We start from the raw sequence: 27,544 nt of genomic DNA on the forward strand, positions 1-27,544 counted from the left end.
TGTTAAACACCTTGGCAGACGCAAGGAAGTTTGCTTAGATCCAGCAAAACAATCTGGATTTTTAATTTTTGTAAAAAAATTTACAGATATTTGTAAAAAGGTATGCAGCCCTTTTACCTGAAAACATATTTTACAGGACAGTGGCTGTCCTGAAACACATACTTGGTCCCAAGAACAACCTCAGTCACTTCTCTTTCCATCTTGCTGTTGCTCATTAGCTCATTTTCAAACTTCCCACTATTATTCCTAAAGAATGCAGCTCTTTATGAGCTTCTCTCTCACAGCCAGAGGGATGCTCCTAGCAGCACACACTGTTGTGAAAATACAGCTCTGCATTCTGTGTCTCCTTTTTCTCTGACACTAAAGATTTCTCAGTGCTGATCACCTGTGATTATGGATCCTTCTCAGCTCAATGCTTTAAAGAGGCCCAGGATATGCATATTTAAAAAAACAAACGCTATAAATGTAAACTATTCCGTTTATCTTTTTCAAATTAAGATCATTCAATCCTTTGATACAAATCGTATTCTTGCTAGACACCCTCAGTTTCAATAGTCTTTCCTCTACATGGAGAGATTCCTGGGCCATATATTTTGCAGTGTGTTTGGAGGTAGCAGTGACTGAGCACCACTTTTTATTTTAAAGGTTGTTTATTCTTAGTCTGCAGCCCACTTTTGAAGATTTTGCACAGCATTTCTTAGTGATATTTTGTTGTGTTGCATGTTTATGCACCATCACATAGATCTGGGGATAAGGAGGGTATTCTCTTTTGCCTCAGCTTTTTCAGTTTCAAGGTCCTGCAAAATAACTTTATTTCCTATCACTGCTGCAGAGTTTCTAAACTTCTGAACATAATGTGAATCTATAAATTTTCACATATATCACTTTGGCTATTTGCAGTTTCCTTTTCTGACAGACAGCATGTCCTTCTCCCCTTCTACGGTTTCCATATTGTCCCTTACAACTGTCCTAGCTCAACTAAACAGATTTTTCTGGCATAGTTTTTTCTTTTTTTAATTTTTTTTTAAATCCTACTTTTCTGGGATCTTTTCTGTATCTTTGGATCTTTTATTTGATCCTTTAAAATGGAATTTCTGAAATGTCATAGCTACTTGACTGATCTGTTATTTTAAGATCGACCAAAAATTGTTCAAAGGATTCCTCCCTCTGCATTCTTATATGAAACCTCTGTCTTTCAAAAGTTCAAGTTTCCTTATGAGTGCAATATTCCTTCAACTTACTTTCTGTAACTGCATGGATTGCCCTCTCACCCTGGCTTGGTTTCATGCCATTAAAAACTTTGATAGCTCCTACTGCTGCAATATTCCAAAAAATAGTTGTGAGCTTCCTTATGATTAATTTGGGCACTGGATATAAGTTCCAAGGCATGATGTGAGACTTTTCAAGGAAACTGCAATAATGCTTGTTTGATTTAGAGGCTCTAAAAGCCCCTGAAGAGCTATCACTTTTTCTCTCACTTTCAAATCTCTCTTTTTCTGCTTCATTCCTTCCTCTCCTTCACATCCTACTGCTGATACCATGTGGCACTGGGCTTACACTCACAGTAAGCCTCATGTTGGTAAGAGTGTGGAAGAGCCCTGCAGAGGATGCCCAGCAGTCAGAGTGCACTTGCACTGCCTTCCTGCTGGCTTTGCCCTCCCCAATCTCCATGTTCCAATTACTGACTAATCAGCTCCCACCCAGCCTCCTCGTAGATACCTGACTCTAGAGATCCAACATCTGCTAATTACATCTCTAAATTTCAACTTTTATTTTGTTCAGAAGCCTGCAGACTTTCCAGCAGAGAAACAAATCTAAGATCTCCTGTCAGAGGAGGGTTTGCTTTTTTAGACCTTGCTTTAATCCCAAAGCTTTACAGCAATGGGGCAATGGTGGAGGAAGATGGGGGCTGAGGCCCAGCAAGAGTCCAAGAGAGTCACACCAAGGAAGCAGGACAGCAACTTAAAAGCCAAACAGCTGACCACCCTAAGGACAATTTGTGATTTCAGCCAGACACCGATCTCTGCCAGGCACAAAGTCTGTTCAGCACAGCCCCTTCCATCTTGCAGGGGTGGGCTTTGAAGGGTTGATATGGTCCATGTTGGACCCTCATTGCAGGAAAATTCAGCAACCTTTTTTCAACTATATTTACTTTCAGTGCTACTCTTCATCACTGCTGTCATCTTCCACTTAAATCTTCACAGAATAGTCCCAATGAAAGTAGAGGCTGAGATTTTGAGATTCATATTTTTGGAAAATTGAAACATTCAACATCTTTTGGTCTAATAAAAGATTTCCAGGTGGTAATTATTCCACTCACAGCAATAAATATCTACATGGGGAAAATGAGGATTAAAACTATAGATCAAGCTGCAATGCCAAAAAAATAATATTTTCTTGCAAATGTTTCATATTTTTTCTTGAAGATCTGTAGAACCACTGCACACTGTTCAATGTCTGTTTCTAATTTGGGCAATTTGTTCCAAAAGCAAAAGGAAAAAAAAAGTGCAAGGCAGTATGTTTTGAATTGTAAGATGCCCAGAGCTTTTGTCTGCCTCACAGTGCACAATCATAGGGCCCTGAAGCTGCTCCAAAGCTGGAAGGATGAGGTTCACAGCCCTTGCAGGAAGGCAGGAGAAGGACAGAGGCTGGGGACAGCCACTGGGCAGGGAAAAACGCCAGGGCTTGGGCAAGGTCACGGAGAGGGGAGTGGGTGCTGCGGCTCCCAGTGCTGCTGAAGTGGGTCCTGTAAACAGCAAATCCACATTGCAGGGAAAGATCTCCTCCCAGTCCAAATGGGGGAGGTGAAAGGGATCAATTTCCTAACACACTGAGAAGGAAGTGGGGGCTGAGGCCCATGGGGAACACCCTGGCTTCGTTTTGCTGCCCCTTCATTGGTTTTGCTGACCAAGAGCCGATCTCCTTACACCCACCTTAGAGTCAGAGTGGTCTCTGCTTCTCACAGCTCAGCTTTCTGAGGGGCTTCTGGAGCAGGAGGCTGGCACTGGGCTGGACTCCTGCTTTCACAGCCTCCACACACATGGATGTTTTTATCCACCGTATAGTGACTCCAGCTCTAGAGTAATTTATGGCTTTCCATGGCCTTACATGAAATCTGAGAAGTTCAGAGGTCTGGATTCCACTTCTCTCACACATCAGATATCCAAGAGAGAAAACCAGACAGGCACTGCTAGCACAGGACTGCTGCCACTATCCAGGAGGTGGGTGACGAAGAGTGGGAGGCAAAAAGAGAACATCCAGCAAACTGAAAGGTGGTGACAATCAATAACAAGACTTACTTTTGCAGACCATGAGTGACTAAACAGTGAGCTCATTCCCAGACAAAGCTTCAGATGACAAATTTCAAAATAGTAAAATCAGAACTGGGTGTCCTACATAGAAAAATCAAGAAGAGCATCTAATAGAATCTAATAGAGATTCTAAATCTAAAGAAATCTAAAGAGAATCTAATAAAAAAACAGAATGCAATTTTGGAAAGGGTTATAAAAGTCCCTTCTGCAAACTGTCAGCACTCAGGATGAGGGAGCCCCTAGGGCAGAGGCCAGATTATTCCACATCCATCTCTTCTAATGCTTCTCTACCTCAGCCAGGAGCATCTGGCTCCAGCTGCTAGCACATAACTGCATCCAGGTCTATGTGCCCCAGTCTGCAATTTCTGTTTCTCCAAATAAAGGTTAAGCAATGTGTATTTGTGAGTGTTGTTGCAGTTCTGACCATGGTTATTGTTACAATAGATTCACAACAGTAAATAACTCTGAAGGATGCAAATCTGTCACCGTCACACATCATGACTATTTAATTTTTAACTGGCATGTCTTCTCCATTGATTTAATTACTCTCCAGCTGCTTCAGGAGTATTTTGCATCTTTGAGCCACACTGTAAAATTTCCGCTTGCAGCACACAGAACCTTCCTGACTTGCAGAGCTGGTTATTATTTACAGCATTGGGGCAGGGCCACCTTGCACTTGGCATTGCACTAACAGGAAAGAAATAGAAGGTTCCTGACCAGAAGAGCTCTTCATCCAAGCCAGACTAGAGATAACGGGCTGGTACAAAGAATGGAGTGGAAAAGCCCAGAATGAGGCAGTTTCACTTAAAATACAAGAATAAACAATGCCTGCAACTCAGCAGCTGCCTCACCATCTCTGCTTTATATTATACAGTTCTTTACAGGTGCAACTCTTGTTGATACCTGTGGGTGTCATAAGTGCAGTTTATGCCAGAGAGCTGCAATGCAGGTGGGAGAAACCTGATGCTGACAAAAAAAAAAAAAAAAAAAAAGGACAGTTTTGCTCTTATTCTTTCAGGCTATTTGGGATACTGAGAAACAGAACTTTAAAAAGCAGGGGAAAAAGGCAAAAGCCTTAGCTTACAGGCTTCTGTCTCTCTTTTGTGGGGCAATTGTGAGCTGATTTCCCAAGCTGCCTCTTTATCTGCAAGACAAGGCTGCTCTTCTCTGTTTATGAGTGTATCAACTTTACCAACAATGTCGTTGGGAATTATCTTTCTTATAAGCAATAATTTACTAGTTTCTAGAACTTCCAGACCCTTTCCAAGTACAAAAGAAAGCAAATCTGTATTCCTGGGGATACATTTTTACATGGATTTTGCTCCTGAGGGTTTATACTCCTAAATAACAAATAAAAATAATACATTTCAGGAGAAAAGTGAAAACACCAGCAAGAAACATAAGCATCCAGGTGGTGTTTATCCATAGAGATATGAAGTTTTTACAGCACTGTGGTGAGGCAGAGGATTCTCCTACTGCCTCAATCTGCTGACAGGTGCAGGAATCTTAGAGGAGCAGGAGCAGCAGGCTGATCACTGCTGACTCACTGGGGCAGGCACAGATCATTGGACTCCACTGCAAGCAGGATATCATTTTGTCATTCGTCTGTCAAATGCTCTTCTCAGGAGCAATGACCTCTTAACTGTAAATGCTGATTTTGTTTCAGACAGAGACTCAGACATGAGGCGCTTGTTTCTGTCACGTGGAACCAGGGTCCATCCTTGTCAAGGCTGGTTTTGCTGCACTCCAGAGTCATTTCCTAGCAGTTTAAGGAGCAGCTAGAGGTATGTGAGGCTGAGTGTGATTGTCACCCATCCCTCATCCAAGGGACAGGGAGTGAGACGGGACCACAGCATCCTACACACCCACCCAGTCCAGCTGCAAGGAAAGCCCCAGTGAGCATAACCAGGTCCAAGCCAAGGCTGTTTGAAGCAGTCTGGTGGGGAGGACCTGCCCTTGCTCTTCTCCTTCCATCTGAGCTAATAACAGTGTTGGGACTGGAACCATGAACTGATACCAATCAACAGGCTAGACCTGGCACATCTCTGCCAGTGAACCTTCTCAGCCACCACGCAAAGGGAGCAGCTGGCAAACTGCCAGCAGGAGCTGTCCTTGGGGCATTCTTGCTCCTAAGCAGCACTTGGGGGAACATTAGCTGTCACAAGTGAAAGGTGTGGCAGTCCAGCAGGCTGGGAATGTCTCTGGACATTCTGCTTTGCCAGTAGAGATGCTGCCACAAGGTCTGTGTAGTAAAAGATACAATCCATGGAGAATATCTGTGAAAGAATAAATGCACACAAGCTAGGCTCATCTCCAGCAAATCAAGGGAATAACACTATGGGTAAGTTTGGTCCAGCACCTTCCAAGACTCTTTTTCAGAGCCTTTTTTTAAAGTAATATTGTGTTTGTATTGCTCCCCGTGTCATCTTGACAAACTAAACACAAACACTGAGAGTTAAATGCTAAGCTCATAAATAACTTACTTGGTCTGATTTGTGATTTCTTTTACATGCAGAGCTTTATTTTCTGCTCTTTCCTGCTGCTCTTTCAGCTTTGAATGCCTCTTTTGTTTATCGTTCTAATAATAAACAAAATTAATGCTTGTAAATGTGCATGGCTGTCGTCCATGATGTGTTGGCTGAGCCCTGTGTCAGAGGATGGAAACTCTATCTCCAGTTTCTTAAAAATTCTTGGTGAAATGGTTATCCTCTTTCATCTGTATCATACCTTGAAAAAGAAAAGCTCTTTTAAAATATTCATGTGTTCCCCATAGAAAGACATTACAGATGTCCTTAACTGACTTAACAGCTTAGCTCTCACTGAGTTTCCTTCCTTACAGAGGTGCCATATCACTCTGAAAATGAATGAGTGACTTTACATGAGGCTCAAAAGATGGGGCTTAAGTATTGTAATCACAGAGTCACTTCTAAAAATACTACCCTGAGGAGCAAATTGCTGTGAGTATTCTTCAGCTCTCAGTGCTGCAGTCTATCAGAGTCTGGTTTGAGATGAACGCCTCCAAAAAATCTATTCTCAGGTGTCTCAAAGTGGTCACACAAGATGCTCAGAGTAGTAATCCTTCAGAAATGTAGGTTTAGCTTTATAGACTTCTCATATTTTCTTAGATGTAAATCCTTCCATAGGCTGTTTCCTCTGGAGTTTCTCTCCCTGCCAGTGCTCTGATGCATGGCAATGCCTAATTTAGCTATTTAGCTTCAGCTTCACTCTCATTCCTTTTCACGTTACAGACATATCAGGCACGTAAGAGATTTTAGCTATTCTCTAAAAGGAGTGGCTGATGGGAGTGAAGTTATGCAGCAGATAACTGCATGAAAAGGACACTCTTCAACATGCCATAGGAATAAGGAATAAGAAGGGATGGGAATGGGAAGTAAAATCTGATGGAGTAGAAAATAGTTCATAAATGAATCAATACTAAGAAAAATCTATACAGTTAATGCCGTTTGTAACCAAAATGCAATACACTGAGATTCTATATATTAGAGTGATTACCTTTCAAAATAAACCTGTAATGAAGGTAGCTTTTTATCTAATGTCACGTACAGCTGACATCTATCCCACTGCAAACACAGTTTATAGCACAGCTCCTCTTTGTTCAAGGCAGACAAGCTCCCCCCCACTTCACAACAAATTACTTGTCTATAAAAACATTTCACGATATTTCTGGAAATCTTTACACAGCATGAAATTGCCTTGCTTTCTTTTGTTAAGTATTTGGTAGGTGGCATTTTTCTTTTGACTGTGTTGCTTTTATTTAGGTTGAAAATATTGCAAGTAAATGTAGTGCTCTGAAAAGAAGAGGTTGCGCCTTCCTCCAGGTGTGCAACATGAACTGTCCACAGACCTCCTAGATGGAAGCTGTGTTTGCAGTTCCCACTTGACCTGAGATATCTGGAATTGACTTTAACCCAGCACACACTGAGCTGGGTATTTGTGTGTATAAGAAAAACTTCTGGAAAATAAGTTAATTTAACCAGTGACCTACAGTGCCATCTGAGAAGAAAATGCATGTTTAATTAAAGGGATCAGAAATACTGAAACTAAGAGGAAGTTCTGTCTTTGAATTCATTGGAAACGGATGGGTCTAACTGAACTTAGTATGATAAGACATAGCCCCCTCTAACACAGTGTCATGTACTGAGGTCACAATCGTAACAAAACAAAAGATTTCTTGTGCAGAGTAATCTATTATCATTCACTGCACTACCAAAGGCTCTGTAATCCTATAAAAGATGCATTATTGGAAAACCTAATCATTTAGAGTTGTTATACCTTGTCCAAAGCTGCTTCAATCCTTCCAGGGTGATTGGAATGCCAAGTGGGAATGAGAACTTTTTCAAGTCCCTTGGCTGTATAGTGCCATTTCCTTCACTGTCAAACCCTTGAAAATTCTGGAATGCAAAAGAAATCATCACTAACAAGAACCAACAAGTTTGACAATGTCTGTTCTCTCTACAAGCTGAATAAATAATGGGAATTGAGAAAGAAACAGAAAATAATAGAATACTTTGGGTTAGAAGGGACTTTCAAAAGCCATCTAGTCCAATCCCCTGTAATGAGCAGGGACATCTTCGACTAGATCAGGTAATGGACTGAAAACTGTAATGGGAAGCACTGAGTGTCAGCAGAGGAGAAAGCTGTGTTTGTGTACAGCCTCAGTGGTCAGGCCTCAGGTGTAGCCCATTACCTCTCTTACAATGGAAACATTAAATAAAATAAACAGTAGAACATGAAGAAAGTATTAGAAATAACCATAATAGCATCTACTACATAATGAATGTTACAAAAATTGCATATTATTCAGACAGTGAATTTCTTTTTAATTACAGAGTAAGTTTTCATCATTAATGAGCTATTTTGCACAGGTCTCTTTGAATATTTATAGAATCTGAAGATCAACATTGCATGATGTTCCGAAATCTATTAGTGCTGCTTATTTATTTAAAGAAAACATTCTTCTTACCCTTACCAGGTCATACCATCTGCTTCTTGCTTTGATAACAAGATAGTAATGAGCGTGATCACAAGCTAGCTCTGCATCCGTTATCATCTGGTTTTTTTCACAAAAAAAAACCAAAAAAAACTTAGTATGTTTTACATTAGTGGGAGCTTTAATCTCCACAATTTCCTTCCTTTTTGTTGTTCTTCATGTTGGTAGTGGTTTTGTTTTCCAATTTCTAAGATACACCTTAAAGATTGTTACTTCACATCTGTGTAAACTTAATTCTTTAAATATTGCCTTATTTCCCTGGCTGCAAGTTAGTGAAGATGTTTTAAATTTTGTAATTCCCTATTTATTTTCAAATCAATGCTGTTCAATTCTCTCTCAAACTCAAGAGCCAGCATGGATCATTTATACACATAGAAGAAAATGTTAATTATCTCAGAAACAATTATATCCTGGAGTGACTCCACGAAGATTATCCTTGATTTACATCAATTACATAGACCAAAACTATCTCTGTGAGTCACCAAGGCATGGCTAGAAATGGGGAGTAAGGCAAAAAACATTTGTAAATTCAGCCATCATTGCAAGTGCTTAAATTTTGGGAGCTGGCAGTTCTGAATGAATCCAAGCACACAGAGGAATACAGGAGACTCAGGTTGTTACACTGCACAGAAATCTAACTAAATCCATGTGCTGCACAAGGACTGCCACACCTGAGAAGCACTTCTTGAGAGAAGAGTCCATAAACATAAATAATTTACCAATAAAATAGTCTGAAAACTTAACTGTGAAAACGCAAGTGCTATTCAGGATTTCCATAACTGTGTTCTTTGTTAAACTTCAGAATCAACAAGAATATTTGAAATGGAGAAGTTCTGGAGCGAAAGTCAAAATATTTCAATTTCTAGCTATGTATAGACTGAAACAGAAATGAGAGCACAACAGTAATTAGTAATCTCAGAGTCCAACTGGTAGGAAGATTCAGTTATAATTTGGGGGGTTCAGGTTGGATAACAGGAAAAATTTCTTCACTGAAAGGGTGGTTGAGCATTGGAACAGGCTTCCCAGGGAAGTGTGGACTCATTGTCCCTTGAAATGTTCAAAAAATGAGCAAATGTAGTAGCACTGTGATATGGTTTAGCTGCCATGGTGGTGTTAGGTCAGAAGTTGGGTTCAATGATTTTGGAGGGTTTTTTTCCCCAGCTTTAATGATTCTGTGGACATCAGTTTCCTTTCTTGTTTTAGACTGATGTCCTTGATTCACTCAGTTGTGCAATTCAGCAAAAAAATAAAAACAAACCAAGCAGATAAATATTACTACCATTAGAGCCAACAGTAAAGCAGTAAGAGACAAATAAAAACTGGGAAATAAGCCTATGTGTATATATCACATCATCACTGCCACAGTGGAGATGAGTTGCTGATCAGGAGCTTTTCCAGTCCTGTTGTATCTTGTCATTATTTTTATGAATTTATCTCTTTTCATAGCTAAACAGAGTTTTACACTGAGCTTTTAGAATGATTTTTTAAAATGAATTTTGTTTATCAGTGAATTTGAGCTGAAACTTTAAAATTCCAGACATTTTAAGCAGGAAAGGAAGATGTGATTCTCTCTATCCTCCACCCGCTCGATGGGACCTCTGCACGTCTCTCCTCATCCTGTCTTCTCCTGGTGCTCTGCTGGCTTATAACTCTGGAGCACGAGGCTCCACTGTTCTGCAACACTCTGGCAGCAGTATTTGTGCTCACAGACACTGTCTCAGACAGGTAATACCCTGCCTGCACTTCCCTCCAAAAGCACAGCTGATTCCCAAACCATGTTCCCAGCCCCAAGATGCAGCAAAGTTGTCCAGTTTGAAGGCTCACTCAGCCCTAAGGCTTCAGCTGAGGCACCAGTTTATATGTTTGACCTCACAGACTGAAACAGCCACCAGGAGTAGGTCTGGCATTTTAATCCACACTCAAAGGACTCACTGTCTAATCAAATGCAGCCATAAATCTCTGAGACTTGGTAGAGCTCCCTACTTAAGCTTGATAAAGATGTATTTTAATACCACCTCTTCATTTATACCCACTATGAGTGTGCATACTGTATTTCTGTAAACACAGAAGGTTACTGTAGGTGCTGTGCAACTTTTTCTTGCTTACTTGTGAGGTGGTGAGAGCCAAGGAAATACTTCCTTAGCTGCTTGTGTGTGAAACAGTCAACAAAATTCTTGTTAATGTAATGTGGAGGTCAGGTTCCTTCCCAACAAACCCAGTGGGTACAGGAATTCCTCAAGGCAAGCAAAAAGCTGTTCAGGACCTGCTGATACTGTCACTGTTGCTGTCTGCTTTACAGAAGGCAGAATAGGTGTCCTAACAAGGAATATTTAACTAAATATATGAAACTAAATATATTTAACTGGTCTACTGCGTATTTTTTAAACATAAATAGCACAGGTTTGCTCTCAACTTCTACTGGTAACAGGCAAGTATTTTAATGCAGTTTAAGAATGCAAAGCATTTGTAGCTTTGCCTTACAGAAAATAATAACCAAATGTAGAAAAGCTGGCAAATCAACTCTTGATTAAGATCACTGTTTTGCAAACTTTGGGGACTAAGAGCACCTTCTTGAAGGACCATGTTCATGAATAGGTGGGCTGTTACATAGTGCAGAGATACTATTTCCTAACTGCAGCCTACTTAATAGCTATGCTTACAAAAGGATGGGGAAAAAATAACCCGAAACGTTTTTTCCTGGCAGAGACTGCAGAGAAAACAATTAGGAATTAAAAAAAAGATTTTGCCTTGAAAACTGAATGTATTTGAACTGGAATTTTCTGAGAACGCAGAAGCCTTGAAATCCAACATAATTTTTAGAGCCACTTTCCCAACAGCTCCTCCAAACCAACTTTTCAAACAAATGTTTGGATCAAAATAGCTACCGGCTTCACTGCCAATAGTGAACCAAAGCTCGATGTATTTATCCCATAGACATTCATGAGCATATCATTAGGATGATTGAAATATTCCTCAGCAGTCATGCAGTGATATTTAGCATCATTTGCTCTGTGGTTTGGGCTGTTACACAGTGTAGCTCCCAGCCCATTCAATCTCCCATCTGCAAGAATGAAATTGAAGCATAGCAAATATTGAAAGTATATTAAAGATAAATAACATAGTAATAAAGCATAAACAAACCAAGAAATTCTGCAACTGAATTCTTTACAGCACAGCTTGACAAAGTCCAGCAGCTGCCTGCAGCATTAGTGGTGTCCACCCAATTTGCTGTAATGGCCTCAGCTGCTGTAATTTCCCCAGCACATGATGAAAAAAGAAATCTCAAGCTGAAGAAAGCCCTGCTGCAGTCTGAACCAATGTGAGCTGTATCAGGGAATTTGCCCTCAAGACCCCTTGGCTTAATAGAGCATCACCCCTGAAACTCTTCTGCTTGATGTTTTGGCAAAGATCAGTCCCACACAAACAGCTTTGCATTGTCACAAGTTTATTATTCCACAGCCACTTTCCCAGCAGGGCACTCAGGTACTTCCAGTCCTGAAAGACTAAGGTTCTTTTTTGGCCATAGAAAATCTATTTTGGTGACTCACTGAGATCTGATCCCTTCTGCTCATTGTGCAGTGGTACTCTAGGAGTCTGTTTTGCCTTGCTTCTGTGGGGAAAAATAGAAAAAGCATCTTGTGTAACCTCTTGAGCATTTTAGGAGTTTTCTGCAACATATGAGTCACAAAGAGGAGTGAAGAAATTCATGACAGATTTTAAACTGGGAAAAACTTGCAAAGAAAAATATACACACTGACATTTCACTACACCCTACTCCTGACTGTAGGAGATTTATCCTGATAAAAAACCAGTAAGGTAATGGTCTTTCATAAAGGAATGTTTAATTTCTTTTTAAAAGATTTCCATACGTTGGCAGACAGAGCCTGTACAACTGCTCCAAAAAAATCACTAAATAGTTTTCACTGCATCATTTTAACTTCTCCTAATTTTACCCTTTAAACACTGTTCTCCCCTATAGACTTGCACTATCTTTTCTTTTTTTTTAAATTTGAGTTTCTATTGAAATACAGTCAAGAACATTTGCACTTATGTTATCTTCCTACTAGACATTATAAGAAGATCAGGTCTCTTTTTCTGTAACTACAGACCACCCTCTACCCCAGTGAATCACAAACCAGAAAAAGAAAAAAGTTAGGAGGGATTTTTCCTTTGCCTTCTGGTTTCTGAGACTCACTTTATATTAAATGTGGGTCACACTTCCTTTTACAACTATGTGATATAGTAACATATGGAAAGAAAAGCTGTGATTCTCATAATTGGCAAAAGCTTTAAATACAGACAAAACATTGTTGATCCTTGATTTAAATCAAAGAGCTGGCACACTCATTTTCCCTGAGGTCAACCTGTTTCAAAAATCTTTTATTGTGCTCCTGCATGTAAAGGTGCACATATTTTGGTGGATACAGGATTAGCTGTCTGCATTCACAAACTACATTCTCACAAACTTCTAAACTTCCAGGCCTGAATGAGGAAAAACCTAAATATTATGTCAGCCACCCACAAGTCAGCTCTTCCTCTTGTTTTACTCCTAAAAGAGAAATAATGTCAGCAGAAAATAGTAGTAACAGCATGAAAAAAGTAAATGCAGCCTCTGAGGAAAAAATTACAGAGGCACAATACAGAAGCTAAAACAGGCCTTGAAACCAATGACAAAACTGTCTTCAGTGGCATCAGACTTTCACCCACAAAATTAAACCTGAAGCATAAATTTAAAAATAAATGATGAATGGATAATTACTTACAAGCTGTAGTCTACACTGAGGCTTCCACCCTCAGACTGCATGAACTTCATCTTTAAGGACTGAAAATGAAAACCCTTGACTGCAGTGCCGTGAAATCAGTGAAATGATGGCTGCGGTAAAGCAAGCAGCTGAGATTTAAAAAAAATGTTCTCCCAAACTATGAATACACTCTTATTGACTCTTTAGCAACTGTAAATCAATGTAGACCACATCCTCATTATCTGTACCTATACCAACAGCAAACCTTGCCCTCTTACTGGGATTCTTGATACTCTAATAAAACCATCACTTACATTACAGGCAACAGCATTTCAGCATTCTCTAGTATCAACATTCCTTAACAGCTTAAAAATTCAAAAGCAGTATTTTAAATTAAACCCAGGCCACACCACAGAGTTGTCACTGTATGTACTGCCCATAGGACTGGGCATAAATGTCTTTCTTTCCTTAAAGGACTGGTTACTGTCTTCTAGCTTTTTACACAGAGTAGAAAAAGCTGCTGAACATCACTACCATAAACCATCCACTATAATTTAAGATATAATATAATTCCACAACTGTGAGTAAGAGTTTCAAAATGCTGAGGACGGGAATCTGCTCAAGGCAGAGCAATCAGTCATTCACTTTTTGCAATCTGTTAGTGGTGACAAATCCATAGCAACTACCTGTGGATCTTCATTCACATCCCACAGATTTCAGCCTCCCTCTTGGCCTGATCAGCAGCTTAGCTGGATCAGGAGCCAAAGAATACAGGCAGTGTGTTAAAAATCATATCATTGATTGCTTCCTAATTTCACCAATAGCCTTCACTTGAAAGAGAAAACTTCTAGATCTCTCAGGAAAGGTTTGTTTCATGCTTTATTACCGTTAACTTTTTTTTTTTAAACTTCCAGTATTGCCACAAAATCCAGATAACTCAACCTTCCATCTGGTAACCCTAAATTCAATCAACTAACAGTAGATTAAATTGAGTGTCATCCATTGGCGTGCCATGATCTTCCAACACGTTAGATGAGAAATAAAGTAATTCCTATAATGACTCTTTTTTCTTCCAAATATCCTGTTTTGAGTAATAAATATCTGTGTGTTTTATCCTATGGCTCGATTTTAAATTAAACTAAAAATGATCTCTCTTCCTTGACAGGAAGCTATTTAAATAGAGTACTATCGTGTTCAACTTCAAATCCGTCCAGAAAGAGTCAGAGAGCAAAATTTGACTATATTTCTGAGACTGGTACTATGGTTGTGTTCGAGGGTGCCAGGATGAGGGAAGAGAGGAGGACCTTGACTCCATGTTTCAGAAGGCTGATTTATTATATTATGATATTATATTACATTAAAATTATATACTAAAACTATACTAAAAGAATAGAGAGAAAAAGATCCATCAGAAGGCTAGAAGGGAAAGGAGAGGAATGAATAACAAAAGCTTGTGACTCTCCGAGTCCGACGCAGCTGCATCTTTGATTCGTTCTTAAGTAGAAACAACTCACATGAACCAATCAAAGATGTATCTGTTGGTAAACAATGTCCAGACCACTTTCCACAGCCATCATTTAGTTAATTGTTTACATTTCTTTTCTGAGTCTTCTCAGCTAGAATAGGAGAAAATTCCTAGCAAAGGATTTTTCATAAAATATCATGGCGACATGGTACTTCCAGCAAAGCACCAAGTGACAGGCTAAGATAAAACTTCACCTGGAAAGCAACAAATGCCAGAAGAAATCTTATTAAATCATTTAGCAAACTTGAGGAAAAGAGTCATATGTAGAATTTGCTGCTGTCCCTATTCCTCATGAGCCGTAATTAACTCCTGGACAAGAAATGCTGCAGAATAGATTCAGATCCCAGAACCACACAGAAGTGCAGGGAGGTGGGAAGCATGATTCCTTCAAAGCAGATTTAGGGATCCATTTGAGGATCTGTTTTGGCAAGGAGCTTTCTCATTTTCCTCCCATGTGCCCTTCTCTATCTTTTCTCTACCTTTCTGCACCTAAGAGGAGCAGCAGTCTCCCATTGTGCCTCTCTTAGTGTGATCTATCCCTGTTTTCCTGCACTTCTCCCACCTCCTGTTTCCCTGAAAAGTTTTAGTTGCAGCCCCTCCTGCTGCTGAGGGTTTTCTCCAAATTTTTTTTTTCCCTTCAGCTGCTTTGGAACTCCTGATTTGGATGTATTTTTTTATAACTATCCTGCACAGACCTGTCCTAACTACCCAAGTGTTCCTACAGTGATTATTCTTGCCACTATATTTTACTTAATTATACAGATTAAAATAAAAAAAATTAAATAATTGAACAGCATAAGGAGTGCTAAAAACTTGAGAATAATTAGCAAATTATCATTCCTTTCTATGAATGTAAAGCTTCTGGATAAGCAAGCACATTTTATGTTCAGCTGAACAAGTATTTACCATCAGATCAAATGCTTAATAGCAATGATAAAGAAATCTGACTGCACAAATCCAATCAAAGCTGGAGAGAATCAGCCACAATAGTAATGTTGGTGACAACAGTCTCAACTACGAGCACTTTCATCTGGAGAAAAAAAAACTGATAAAACTCTGCTGAAATTGCATGCAAGATTAATTAATATTAAATTGTGTAAAATGACTAGGTCATTGTTGTGTGCTCACAAAATGCAAAGTGTCTGCTTATTTAAAAGAAAGGGATTGATGACAACCTTACAGGGAGGAGGTATTGGAAACCTTTACCAGAGTGAAGTTGCACACAATGGTGATGTTATCCCAGGGTCCTTAACACAGCTGCAGTTACCATCTTTCTGATTTTGAATGTTGTTTAAAGTTAGACAAGTCCAGGGGTGCAAATGTGGGGTCTGCACCTAGTTCCTCAGTTCCAACAAAAAGCCAGGTCAGCCAAGCCAGAGATACTAAGGTGCTCTTTGGAAAAGGAGCTGAGTTGGGCATCCTCCTTCACTAACATGCCCCACACAGAATGGCTCGGGCTGGGAGGGACTATAGCGCCTCCTCTGCTCCAACCCCCTTGTTCCAGCAGGACGGGGCTGTCTGTCCCAGGCAGCAAGGACTGCTCTCTCAGGGCAGTCTTTTCCAGTGCTCAGGAAAGAATTGCTTCCTCGTGTTCAGGTGGAACTTCCTGGGCATCAGTTCCTGTCCGTTCCTCTTGTGCCATTGCTGGACCCCATGGAGCAGAGCCTGGGTGCTTCTTGGACACCCTCCCTAAAAAAAACAAAAAACAAACAGGAAGAACCAATAGTATAACCCTGCAAAGGCTAACTGGTGATGTTATGTCTGCATTTCTGGGTTGTTCAGGCATGCCAAGATAATTACCCCTCAGAGGGTGCATTCTGCCCACTCCTGCAATGCTACTGTAGCATAATGTTATTCAGATAAACAAGGCTTACTCAGTTCCATGCTGGGGACAGCTTTTGACCACTTCTGTGGCTTGGTCTGGAATAACAAATCAGAAAACTGGTATGGTATTGTGTTTATCACTGTCACACCAGACCATCACTGTTGGAATGACCTGTGTCACCTCTGAGGAAAAGCAGCTCTGCCCAGCCATGTAGCAGCTGCCTGGCTGCTCAGGGGAAGATGTGGATGAGAGCAGCAGAGGCAAACATGCCACCAAGGTGGGCAAAGGCCTTGGCTCACCTGCTCAGCCATGGAGCCAGGATGAAAAGCAGCTGTGCTGCCAGGGCAGGGACTGATGAACCTCTTCATGGAAGTGTCAGGGAAATCAAAGCAGGAAGAATGTGAAAACTCCCAGCTGGAATACTACCTAGACTATGAAGTGCAAACCCCCTTTCTTCTACAAAAGTTGCAGAGACCCTTAAAGACCACAAGTGATGGAGAATCAGTTTCAGGCTGCATTTCCCCTGAAAACATATGTGCCCAGGCCGTTACCAGAGACATAAGGTAGTCTGCCACTTCAGTTCTCACAAGGAAACCCATTTAATGACTTTATTCACACAGAGCTCTCGTCCCTATTCATTCCAGGCTTATTTCACTCAGCACAAGCAGAGCAGAACAGGAATATTGCAGGAAAGCATGTCCCATTTAAATGATCATAAACAGCAGCAGGAAGACAGAGTTTCTGGGCAGCCTTAGACTCATAGAATCATATAATGAATTGGGTTGGAAGGAGCTTTAAAGATCAGTGCATTCCAACCCATTTGGCACAGGCAGGGACACCTTCCACTAGACCACAGTATTCAGAGCCCCATCCTGCTCCCAGGGGTTGCCCTGACACAGATCTTACCAAACCTTGTGAGTTTTCCATGGAACTGGACTCTGCTGAGCTTGCACAATCCGAGAACTTCACAAAGTAGTGATGCATATCCCTGGCTGCATGTACATGGTGATGTTTTATCCATTGTGCATTGCCAAAACTTGAGAAATGCATCATCCCCAGTGCAATAAAAGAACGATGAAATCACAAATACTCACTGTTCAGTAGCTTCTGGTACTACTGTCTTTAAGAGTTGCTGCCTGTTGTATCTCTCTGTCCTTCAGCCTTTTAATTACTTCATCAACAGTTGTATTCTGGGCATATTTGTTGGTTTGGTCTTCAAGCTGTTTGATTACAAAATTGAAAGATCGTGCATGAAGATAATCACTTATTTTGTAGTCTCAAACATTTGATTCTGCAATAATGAACAAGAACTGCTGTACTGACAAACATGACATAGTCATGGAAGAGACCTGGATGCAAAACAAAATGATAGGTTCATCAAGTTAGAACACACATTGATTCCAAGGCCTGTGTTGTGCAAACATTTTCTTTCCAGAAAAAAAGAATGATCGATACTGTTCTGAATTACTTCCTTTGCTAATGGAGATGCTTGACCCCCAAATCACAGGCATAGTTTCTAATGAGCCCAAGTTTCTCCATCAGCTAAGGAGCCACCTTGATCCCTTAATACCTCCTCAGTTAGCATGAGATGGCTAAGCTAACATGAAAGAAGTTAATGAAAGTATTTCCATTGAATTTAAAAGGGAAAAAAATTATCTTTTGACATTTTCTGTCCTTCAGGATCCCAAGTAAATCACTTCCATGCTTTTTCCCTCCAGAGGAATGTTCATAATACTTTTCCTTCTTGCACCCTATAAGAAAGTGCATAGATATGGACTATATACCCTTCTTCCTGAAATACCACAAGCTTCATCACTGAGCCATTAAAATATATAACAATTAAATATTTAATAATTTTTAAAGACAGAATGAAATTAAATTAAAGTGTATGCAATGTGTCCCACTTGTATCTATTTTACATCCATTATGGATTTACTATAACCCATGAAAAGGAAAGTTAGAACAATTATTTTTGTTAAATTTTAGAGCATGTATTTCCATATAAGTAAAATGCAGAAATACTCAACAGTCTCATTTTACAGATTTATTAAATGTGTTTTATAGTATTCCCTAAACTTACAGAAAATCTTAACATTTTAACACTTATTCTAAAAATATGCTAATGAAAAGAGTTTTGCTTTGATCTGAGCAGATTAACTCTAAGCCTCCAAAACAGGGATCAAAAGATGACAGTGACTGGTGACTCCCTCACGAGGATCTCAGATGGACTCATGTGCTGGAGGCCCCTGGACTTCTGAGATATCTGCTACCCTGACTGAATGAGAGATGTGGCCAAAACATCACCAGCTGTTTTGTGATGCTCCTGCCTGTCAACATGGGCCTTGCCATGGATATCCCTGAGAAAAATGAACAGGTAATTAAAGCACAGGTGATGAAGACAAATTCAAATCTCCTTTATACCCTTTCTCCCTGCTGAAGTTCAAACCCGAGCTTCATGTACTGGAAGTGAGTGAATGACACTTGCAGGGTGTAATCTAAATCCATCTTCCCTGTCAGGCTCTTGTTCACAGAAGAGCTCTCTTTGTCCATCAGCTTTATAATCTAGGAGGCAAGCCTTAGACCAGACTGAAGAAAAGAGCTGCCAGAAAAGCTCATAAGAAGGGATTAATCACAGCCTCTTAGCTGAGGACATAACATTACTTGGACTTGGGTTGTGCATCACAGGGTCATAGAGGAGACATAACCAGACACCACAGATCAAGCATGCTGTTTGTCAGTACACAAATACAAGAGGTGTGGTATAAAGAGCAGGACCTGGAAGTCCTTATGGACAATAGTATTTAGATTTGAAGCTCTTGGAGATTTTGAGATTTTTTTTTTCCCCCCTAACGGGAAAAGAACTGTTTGTAATTGGTTGAGTAATGATTACAGCAGAACAGGGGTTGTCCAAAAGATCATTAGAATGTGGCAGTGACATCCTGTTGAAACCCAGTGAAGGGAAAATCTTTCTATATTTTAACCTGGTTAACACAGAGGAACTACTTGAAATGGTGAAATACACCTTCAGCAGGAATGATGATGGAATGAAAAAGTTATGACATTTACAAAAGGAAGACGGGAAAGAGGGAGAAAAATGTGGATTTCTACCTTCCCAAGGAACTGTAGCCTCATGGGAAATGAGTCTAAAAAGAAAATAACTTGAGGATAGCTGGAGGTGCAGCAGTGAAGCATACCAGCCCAGTATATACAGCCAGAATATGAAAGCCCAGAACACAATGTGAGATTCAGTATTTAAAAAAAACCACATCAAGAATAATAAGAATTCTTATTAGTGAAGCATTTGTAGAATGAGAGGGATCAGGAAAAAAATCTGGCTTTCTATTCAACAAAGAAAGAACACTACCAACAAATTTCATTAAGGGTATGAAACACTTAAGGCCTCTTTTGTATCCAACTTTGATGAAAGTCAAATATCAGCAAGTTTCTTGAACAACGAATATCAATAACAAATAGGGAAAGAACAAATTACAGAATACTGCTATGTATTCATATTAGCTCTTAAAGAACTAGCTAAAATTGCCTCCTAAATCTATGCAAAAATGCAAAGACACTACCTAGCTTTAAAAAGAGGGAAGAAGAACTGGAGACTTACTGACATATTTCTAAGAAATCTGTTCCTGCTTTCAGGCAGTAATTACAAAGTCACAGAGTTCAAAGCCTGTTAAGAGACACGAGTCACTGGGGATCCTTGAGGTCTATCCTGAGTTCAGGCAAGCTTATATTTTAAATTATATTCCCCTCCGACACAAACCACTTTCATCCTGCTTTCCTAGGAAAACAAGAACAACACAATCAGCTTTTTCATCCACATCTGTCAGCCTTTCCCCTGAATTTGGTGTCCATTTAGCAATTTCAGTCAAACTGAAGAGTGCTAGGGGCCTTCAGACACAGTTATTGCAAGTCTTGTCAGTCTTTGACAGTCACAAAAGGGAGAGAGACTCTTCATACTTCTAGATGGGGAGGCAGATGCATTATTTTTTCCATACATTAGCATCTAGCCAAGCAGCCAGCATATGTGCTTCTCTGGGCTAGCCTCAGACTGTGTCGTGCCCAGCTGCTTGAAGTGTGCAGTGAGAGGAATGTTGTTTTTCCACCTTGAAGGAACAAGCCACAAGCACATTTCCCAGCTGTGTGAGGCACCAAACTCACTCCCTGCACATTCCCATCTCATTGGGGCAGGCTCACAGAGTTCTTCTCTCAGGCCTAACCAACCCAGCCTAACCCTCTGCTCTGACACACCAGTTCTGGGTGCCAGGAAACTTGTTGAAGGTGTGGATAAAACTCCAGATGGTGGCTCAGCAGAAGATGGGGATGGAGATATTTATTAGTGAGGTTGCTGATTTATGTTGAATTTAATGTACTGTGTCCTAGTGACAGAGCTGTATTCCATGTTGGTGAGTCATCTGCACTTTTTGTATCTTGCCAGGTCTCTGCTTTGACAGCCTTTCAGTAAGAATGGTGTTGGACCTCAGTAAAAATAACTTTGAGGAATTTCTGAAAGCTCTTTTGACCTCAAGAACAGGAAGGACAAACTCAGCTTTCAGGAAAAAAAAACACCCAGGTTGATTTCTTGACTGAAGTACAGCTCATATTGGAGGCAATCGTGAAAGGCATCTGTGGGAACACTCAGTACCCAAAAAATATTACATAGAAGGAGCAAACCATAAGGTCTTAGATATATCCTAGTGTCTTGCAAAAAACAAATTTAGAAAGCATTTCAGAGACAGAGGCAGCCTGCTAGAAGTTTTGAGGAATAATGAAGGTCATGTGGAGCAGGATCTTTCACCTTAACTACTCCAACCTGTTAAAGAACTTACAGGTGGAAAGTTGTGGAAGTATCAACATTCCACCCATTACAGACCATGACTCCAACATCACCACTCTAGTAGAAGAGGTCAGATTTGCTTTTCTAGAGACTTCATGTAATAATAATAATTTCCATTACTGGTCACAAATTCTCACTAAAGAGAGGAGCTGGGGGACTTAAGAAACACAAAAAGGTCACATCATTTAAGAGGAAACAAGGAAGACTGAGAAGAATCTGGGGCAAGACAGGGCATACTCCTGTCATGAGAACTGTTGACAGAAAAGTGAGCATTGCATAGGGTTCTGTTTTATGGAATTCCATATGTTTTATGGAATTCTGTTTATGAAATACCAAAAACCAAGGGAAGATAGGGAGTGCCTCCAAGGATGTATCAGAATAAAGCATTATCTGGGTCAAAGGAAAGGAAATGCCTGTGTCCTGGCTCTAACCCCACATGGAGGTTAGCATTCAACTACAAGAGAAATGCTTTTAGGAGAAGCTCACTCCATAACAAGGGACAATTTGTTGGTGTCTTCTGTGTCACTGTTCCCCATTCCCCCATGATTAGGCAGGCATTTGCATATATACAAATTAAAATGAGAGGCAAATTGATAGGTGGTACCTGTGTGTAGCCTGGGCATCAGTATTGGTGCCCCTAGTGCCATGGGGGTGTGGCTGTGGTCTGCAGCAGTGTCACAGCTCCTGATCCTCTGAAAACATTCAAATCCAGGTCCTGAACCATGAGCTGTGCTGATTCTGCTAAAGATCACAAGCTTTCTCTTCAGCTGTCATCACTGGCAAAACCCCAATTTTTGAGTGAGGCACTGAGATACAATCCTTGTGGGCCCTGTAAAGTGAGCTCAACATTTGTACCTGTAACCCAGAGTCTTTGGTGAATGATCTACGTGTGTTTGCTCTCCTGTTGCAATGCTTTGAGAGTTGTAAAATTTTGAATGTATCTCTGTGAAACGAGAGATCAGCCCAGGACAGTACTTATCATTAGAAAAACAACATATATCCTCACTCTATGTGAAAGTCTAATTTCTAGACATATTTTTTCCTTATATTAAACAGAAAATTGTATATAATAACAGTAGCTTTTGAAAGCTCTGCTTGCCTTTTTTCTTCTCTTTGGTGCATTTCTTTTGATATATGTGAGCTGCTACCACTTAAATTCTCCAGGAAGAACAGCAATTTTTAAGTTATATAAAAGCATCTTATAAAATATTCTATCAGAAGAATTATCCTTCTATTTATTGTATAACCTGGAAAAATAAGAATATAAAATAATTTGGTGAGTTGAAAACAATATATAATACAAATGTCTCAAGGCAAAGATGATCAAAGCAATAAATTTCCTTTCAATACACAGCTTTGAGCATTACTAAGAAAGCCATCCTTGGGAACTCGCCTTTCCAGGCCCCTTCTGTTAACTACAGAGATAACAGGAACCTAATTTAAGCACTGTATCATTACCTTGAAGAGCTCTATTGCCTCTAGAAGGAGCCTAAGGATACAAACCTTTGTGAATACCCTGCATAGTTAGAGCTTAAATTGTATGGTGGATACTGGGAAGAAACTTGGCTCACCTGACACTGACCCATCAAATCAGCTGCATTAGTGGCAGAGAGACCTAAGATCACAGGCACTGCACAAATAAATCACTTGGAAATTATGAATGAAGGCCCTTGTTTGCCTTCATTCAATGCCTGATGTATGAATATAAACTGAAATCCCAGGCAGGCTAAGTCAGTGCTCCTGGCTTTACCCAGGCATGCTGTTTGCTCAGGCCCTCATGTTATTCGGGGGGAACTTCCAATGGAGAGGTGGAACTGGTATTCCTGTTAAGTGACCCTCTGAAATCACTTCTGTATAAATTAGCAGTGCTCAAGGATCAGAGCCTTTGTTATCACTGTGTCACTGCTTTCCTGCGCTGTTTCACCTTCCAGGTTTTCTTTCATGTTCATGAAGCTTTGGAGCAGTCTTGGATGAAAGCAGAAGGCTCATGTGGACACATGGCATTCTCTACACTTCACTTACTCCATTTCTATTTAGAAGACACTAAAAAAAAATACCTGTGGTAAAACATCCCACTTGTAACTGAACATATCAAGTGCCTCCTTCCTGTGTATTTCTTCAGGGGAAAAATAAGAAGAGAAAAGAAATAATTTTCATTTCTTTCTCAAAAGCTTTCATTTCTCTTCAGAAATCCAATCCACACCATATCTACCGCAGGAGAGGAAGTGTCAGGGGGATGACAAGGAGAGGAAAGAGTCACCATTTTCCAGCAGTTGTGAAGCTCTGTTTAGCTAAAACAAGTGTAGCCTTCACACAGAAGATGGCTGTGAACACTACACAGCAACATCTGCTTTGTGATTCTAATACATAAAAGGTTTCTAAAGCTCTTGAAAATTGCTCCCTCTTTTCCCCCGTCTGAATGTCATCTCCCAGGAAGCCATCTGGGACAAGGATGCCAGTTATTCTGCTGTAGCAATGGCAGTATTGTCCTCAAGTGCCTCTGGATGAGTCACATCAATGCAAAAGCCCAATTATAGCAGGAGCCCCCCCAAAGCAGAAGTATAATTTCAAATAAATAAGACTGATGTAGCTGAACCACTGGAATTCAGAATGTAATTCAGTCACTTCATCACCTTTTGCTCAAAACCCCTGCATCCCTTAAAGCACCCGTGCTAAATCCCCAATCTGGTCACAACATTCCCAGCACAGATGTGATAGTCTTAAGCCAGTGTGTATGCATTTAGAAGAGTCAATTACTTTTCTTTTTTTTTTTTCCTCCTTATTATTTTAAAATACAGCCTTTTTAAAACTGGTATTTCCTACCACATTAGAGTAGCGAATGAACAGTGCCATCCACTGTTTCTCTACATAATCCACAACATTTTCCTAGGATGTCTTAAATAAGATTTAACATAAAAATTAATGCCACGTTTTGAACTAGGATTGATAAAAAGGTATGAGGCAAAATGCATGTTTAAGACTCTCTTTAGTGAGAACTCAAAAAGGAAATTACAACAAAGGGGATTTTATGAAATGTCTCCTCACCCATGGGTGAGCCATTCTAACCTAATTAGCTATACCAAATACTACTCCAATCAAGTGGGTAATTTTTATCTTGCTAAGTGTAAATTCTCTTCATCTTATTCTAAGAACTACATCTCTTCTTCAGAGTAGTCATCAGCTGCCTAGACCATGACCCTGATGAACAATATTGCTAAGAACGGGTGCCTTAAGAGATGTTTACTACAGAAGAATTAATGATATGGTGTGAAGGAGACCCTATTTTCTAAACATGACCAGTGCAGGACTGGATGTCCCTGAATGCCCCTGACAAGACGGCACAAGCCTTGTCTTTCAGATGCGTAGTTCAGAGGCTGTTCCTATAGGAGTGTTCCAAACTCATCCCATCTATGGCGTTGCACATCTCGCTTGGCAGAAAACCTGCACATTTCAGCAATGCCACAGCTTAATAATGCAAATATGCAAATGTGCTCCATGTTCACCCCCACAGAATCAGAAAGTGTCATACCCACAACTCCCTGCATTTCACTGGAGCACAGTCTCCGTGCCCAGCGTTCTCCTAGACTGATCTCACCAGGCTTCTTGTTCACCCTGGTAAAACAAAAGCAGAACAGCCATTGACCATGTGATGAATGAATTAAACCATAACAGTTTGCCTCTCAGTACCTTACTTTGTATTATTTTCTTAGAGGTAATGTTTTGAATTTCAGGGAAGGGCTGCTTTACTATTCAAAGTGGCTACAATTCCTGACTTTGGTTACAGTTCAGATCTCTCATTGACACAAATAATGGTAGAAACATTATTTAGAAAATTGTATAACTGTCGAGTCTCAGGTAATTCAAAGGATAATTACTTGTTCATGATCAATGACTAATTATATACTACACAACACAGAGCTATAAAACTGACAAATGGTGAAAGCACATAGTTATTGCACACTGCTGGGAATATGACTTTCATGAACCTGGTGCATTACACCCAAAGTTTTCTCTTAAGATATTTATAGAAAGGAAAATGTGTATTGTAGAATTGCACTGATCACGCTCAAGCTCATTCATATTTCAGGACAAAAGATTGTTTTCCAAAAATCATTTCCTCTTGATGCTATTGTGTTTGGTCCTCACTCAGAATGATCAGCAGGACAGTAGGCTGTGAGGGTCAGATTGGAAATGATTTCTTTGATTTTTTTATTATGTTTTCAAAGGTAAGAGAGAGTTCTAAATCCTTCTGAAAGTCACTGGCTGTAAGCAGGGAAAACCCAAGCTCCTAAGAAAGTAGATTAGACCGGATTATAAACTGACCTGATTATCTAACTGAAATATCATTGCAATAAAATGCAATGATATTCTATCTTTGGGACATGGATATTTTGAGCCTATGCTACTCATGCTTGTAGCTCTTTGGACTCCTCAGGGTCTCCTTTGGGGACCCTGTTTATATTGAAAAGTACATTTTATGTTGGGAATATTAAATTTCAATTTCTTGTTCTTTACAACAACAGTCTACTGAAGAAAGACATTAATCAATTTTGATTTCTTTGTGTTTGTTAATGCTAAATAATATCTGATAATGTCATGGATCTGCAGCATGGATTTCCTTTGTTGAGAAAAGGTTTGTCTCACCTCTGAAATGCTGAAATTATGTCAAACTCAAAGATTTTCCAACATTCAGAGACTAAATAAGTCACAAACAAGCACAAGAGGAATGGAGAATCTCTTCCACCAGTCTTCTCTTTCTGATATGCTTAAGGCAAACCAAAAGACTCAATATCTCCAGCTATAGCTGCCATATTAAAAGACAGGAAGAAAGTTATGGTGAAAAAAGAACTTACCTTAAACCTGTTACAACTCACACACCATTGACTTGCCTCCCAAATTGTTGATCTGGCAAAGAGGGACAACACAGCTGTAGGACTTCTATTCATCATGCCTGTACAGTCAGGATCACAGGACTGCAAAACCTTCTGAAAATCTTTCCAGTTTTCTACAAATTTATCTGAAAGGATCTCCTCCACCTAAAAGATTAATGAATTTGTAATGTTGGTAAGAAAAAAAAAAAAAAAAAAAGCATTCCTGTAGTTTTGATAGCATTGCCACATGGAAAAATGAACTAAAATGACAAATTTTACACTTAAAATGACCTGGGTTATTACTTACAGTATTACAAGCTGGAACAAGAAAGGCAGGTTTATTTAATTCATATGTTCCATTAGGATATTTGTAAACCATCTAAGTTAAAACAAATTATGTTCCCCCCTCAAAAAAAATTAGCATACTAATTTCAAAGCACTGTGCAACATCAGGCCCAAAACTCACCCATGAAAATACTTGTTCTGGAAATAGACTGGAAAGGCTGCAGGAAATCATCACCTCATCTCCCTTCATAGATGTGCTTCTGTAAGTGACTGAAGAGCAAGGTCTCTCTCTGCTGAGGACACTGAGCTTTTGCTGTCTGCTCCTCCTCTCAGTCCTATAAAACAAAACCCCCTAGGACTGAGTGCATTGCAGGTGGCACTCAAGTCACTCAGGGCATAATCTGAAGACAATGGCTTTGCTCAAGGGAAAATAATGATGAAATTTGGCCTACTGAACCTGCTTTAGGATCTGTCTGTAGCAATAGCATTAAGATTAAAAGTGTTTTTCATGTGCAAATTTGGTGTGTTAAAAACAGAACGTTCTGAGAAGAAACAAAACAGTATCCTGGATTAAAAATGTCTCAACATAACTGCAGATCTGACCAAATATTGTTCTATGTAAACTTTAAGGTGACCTTGAAGGAGGTCAAGAAAGCCCTTGGGTTGTCTTAGCTGGGTGAGGACCTAGACTGTTTCCAGGTTGTTCTGGTTCTACCAAAAACCAGCTGGAATGAACTTGAGCAGCTGCACCAAATGGTGGTGGTGTTGGAGCCACCAGAGTAGAAAATTAGCCTGTTTCAGCTCCTAATATCCAAATATTTCAAAGCAATGCACATCATTTAGGGCTGTACAATGGAACCTTCTTTTTGTGCACTGACTATCTCTCTTGATACCTGTGTACTTCTTTGGTGTCTCTGTTATCTCTCTTGACACTGGTATCTCTCAACAACAGTCTCCAAAGTACCTAAGACAAAGCTAAATATGGAGTCTGTTCACTCACTAATGCAAACCTAAAAGAGAGTTGATATTGAAAATTATGAACAGCTTCTTCACACTATTCAGTAGATTTACAAACTGAAGCTTAGGTTATTTCTTGGAATAATTCAGTGAGCAAAAGAGTATTTATTT

The sequence above is a fragment of the Onychostruthus taczanowskii genome, unplaced genomic scaffold, assembly GCF_017590055.1.
Source record: "Onychostruthus taczanowskii isolate IOZ18803 unplaced genomic scaffold, ASM1759005v1 scaffold95, whole genome shotgun sequence".
In the NCBI taxonomy this organism is placed as follows: domain Eukaryota; kingdom Metazoa; phylum Chordata; class Aves; order Passeriformes; family Passeridae; genus Onychostruthus; species Onychostruthus taczanowskii.